This window comes from Vombatus ursinus, unplaced genomic scaffold (assembly GCF_900497805.2).
Source record: "Vombatus ursinus unplaced genomic scaffold, bare-nosed wombat genome assembly UNPS02014798.1, whole genome shotgun sequence".
NCBI lineage: Eukaryota > Metazoa > Chordata > Mammalia > Diprotodontia > Vombatidae > Vombatus > Vombatus ursinus.
This window is the reverse complement of record NW_020954576.1, coordinates 87,616,723-87,619,916: the sequence shown is the minus strand read 5'-3', so window position 1 is coordinate 87,619,916 and position 3,194 is coordinate 87,616,723. Positions and strand designations below refer to the sequence as shown.

The window sequence follows — 3,194 nt, the reverse complement described above, 5'->3', positions numbered from 1 at the left end:
GGGGGCGGACAGAGGGTTCAGGGTTAGAGCAGGGCAGGTGTAATAGGAATTATTTCTGTCCACTGATGGACTGTGATATAGACCAGGGAGGGATCATGTCTGAAAGGTGCTCCCACTGTCAGTCTGCCAGGCTGGGTGCTTTGTGTCCCCAGATGTCAGTGTTGAAGTAAGCAATATTAACACCTGGCATGCCAAGGAGGCCTCCTGCCACAGACAGGTGATGTGCCTGTGCAAAATTGGAAAGCATGGAGTGGGCAGGTGTGGGGATGCCATGCTGGAGAGTGCTCTGGGCCTGTGGAGCCTGCCAGAGCATTTGCTGTCTCATGATGGTCCCTTGATTACTGACACTGGACACAGCTGGAGCCTTGGTAGGGGAGAGGGTTGCCTGCTTTTGTAGTTGCTGTTCAATTTCCTGTTCCTGCCCTAGGGCTTTGACAAAGGCATTCTTCAACCGGTTAGTACGCTCAGCCTTTAGGGCCTTCTTCCGGTTGGAGGTCATGCACCCCTCACACAGAATCTTGCCATTTTTCTCTTGCTTCCAGTGTGGGGTAAAGTCTGTGCAGCACTGAGCACATACAAATGGCTCCACCCGCAGAAGTGAGGCACAACCTTTACCTTGGCTGTCAACGACACTCTGCACCACCTCCTCCAAGCCCACCATGTAGATGAACTCCCGGTCTGCTGCACTGGGCAGGAAGTGGAGCGGAGGGGCAGGAGGCTTAGGGGGTGGGATCTCCAGTAGTGTCTTTTTCATCTGCTTACAAAGGGCCAGTTTAGCTGCTGCTTGTGAATTGGCTGCATCAGTCATGGCGCTGGGACTGGGGAGTGGTGAAGACACCCTGTTAACAATCCCTGGCTGGATGTGAGAGGCAAGGTTCATATACATGGCAGAGGATATTGTGTGCTGGCAAGGGACAGAAGAACTTGACTGCTGCTGGTTCATCTTGGTGGTGCTTGCGAGGCTAGGTTTGGGTGGCCTTCCCTGGCCCTGCAGTTGGGCAGGGTTTGGTGCAATAAATTGCTGTGACATCAGCATGTGTGGAAGGGTTGTGTTGGTGGCAGAGTGGATGACGCTGTGCCCCTGCAATGTTCTCAGCTTTTGGGGATCCACCCCCTGAGCACGAGGCCTGGAAGGGAGCTTGGACTGGCCCTGCTGTCCTACATGGGCAGGAGATGGCTGGATAATTGATGCTGCATTTCGAACAACTGGGGTCTTTTGAACCACATTCTTCTTCTGTAGCTGACTCTGTCTCAGTTTCTTCAACAGTACCAGTCTGGTTTCCTCCAGATGTAGCTTATCTCTCAGCTGCTTAATAAGCTGCCGCTGCTCCTCAATACCTCTCCCCTTAAACATCTCCAAATTGGCTGCTTTCAGTCTCTCTTCCATTCGGAAACTGGAACGAGGACTGGAAGCCTCATTGTCAGAAAGGACATTGATGTCAGGGGAGGAAGCCAGCCGTCCCAGGTCTGGCTCACTTCTAGCACGCATAACCGCAGGCTCATCATGGGTGCTCTCCTTGCCTGGCCTTCTAGCAGTCCTGTTATCTCCATGCCGCCTCAGGTTCCCTTTAAGTTTTCCCTCATAGCCCTTGCCACAGCCGCCCCCATTCTGTTTAGTAGGTAACTCACGGCGCATCTCAATGCCTGCCCGGTCCTTCCCTTTGAGCAGTGCTAACATTTTTAATCGCTCCATAGCCTCATATCCTTCCATCTTGAGTCTCTTTGCCAGTTTATCATCACGTTCATCTGCCTGGTCCAGGCTTTGCTTTAGCAGATTCAGGCGAAGGGCATCTTCTGTCATTCTATCCATTCTGGCAGTGGCGGTGGAACTCCCGGCTTGGTCCGTCTCAGGCTGCAATGGAGGCTGCGAAAAAGGAAAAGGCGGAGGTGGTATGGACTCCAGGCTCCGCTTTCCAGGCCGGGGAGAAGGGAAGGGGAGAAGAAAAGGCGGGCGGCTGGATTTCGGGCAGAGCAGACACTGTGGTACAGACAGGATCAGCAGCGCAGCACCACACAAACAGGAACGCTGATTAGGCCCAGGCTTAGCTTTTTAAAGGCTGTCAGGGGTGTGGCCATTCTTCAGCCAAGAAATGCCAAGTTCACACTTCGTAAAAGGATAACGTCATAGAAATTGATTTGCACGTGTTAACTTATTAGTACCTTTCTTCCTTTGTTAACTATCTCTTACTTTCTATGATTGCATCAGCTGAGCTGGTAAAGAGTAAGGCGGATTGATGGCTGGGAACCAAATCCTTCCCACTCTATTCACAATAACTGAATTCCTTGAAATGGTAGTTTTATTCAAATTCATACTAGTTGACATTTTAATTATATGTAAAATACAGTACTATGTTCCAGCCCAATGGAATGATGCAATGAAAATTAAAATAATGTGACCACTTCATGGGATTTGTTATTTGTGCTAATTGAGAACTAGCTGTAGATAGTGTAACTATTACTTTCCCCATTATGGAGATGAAGAAAATGAGCCTCAGAGAGGCTGCATGGATTGTCTACATTCACATGATTGGTGAATATTAGAACTAGGACTAAAGCCTATGAAATTTGATTCTAACTTCAGTACTTTTTCAACTACCACAAGCTGTCTTAGAAAGGAAAATAAAATGTAAGATATTGTTAATTCAAAGAGCTTAGTTGGCTCAGATAATTCCACCATTATCTACTTGGCCCTGGATTGGGTGCAGGTCCCTTGGTTCATACTGAAATTTCTCTAGACTCGTCCTGCCAAGTCACTGGGTTACATAAGGTTAATTAACTGCATTGTCTGATTTGGTCTAGCCCCTTTCAAGACAATCTGGCTTGCTTTTGCCTCTTCCACTGTTTCCCATTCCTGGATACTATTCTGCCCACTGTGCATTTACCCTGAATCCCTTCTCATTGAGTTTCCTTTCTTCTCCTTGCTTCCTACGCCATTAGTGAGTAAAATCATGACACCCATTTCCCTCAGTCTTCATCTGAAGGTTTCCCTTCTCAGCCGGATCTCTTTTAAGTCTATCAACCTATAGGAAATAAAATAAAACCAAAACAATCAAATGCATGAAACATAACATGACACTTCAGATTCATCTTGGGCGGTCCCTTGTTTATTGTTTGTTCTTGTATGATATCTTGACTTGTGCTTGAATTGGACTTAAGTGAAGCAGAGCTGTGCAAAGTCATCAGCCTCATTCTCT

The 3,194-nt window shown here is 48.0% G+C and overlaps 1 pseudogene; it reads right to left on the bottom strand.

Moving 5' to 3' along the window:
• Window positions 1-118: 118 nt before the first annotated feature.
• LOC114049586 lies at window positions 119-1,810 on the bottom strand (annotated as a pseudogene).
• Between the last annotated feature and the right edge of the window lie 1,384 nt (window positions 1,811-3,194).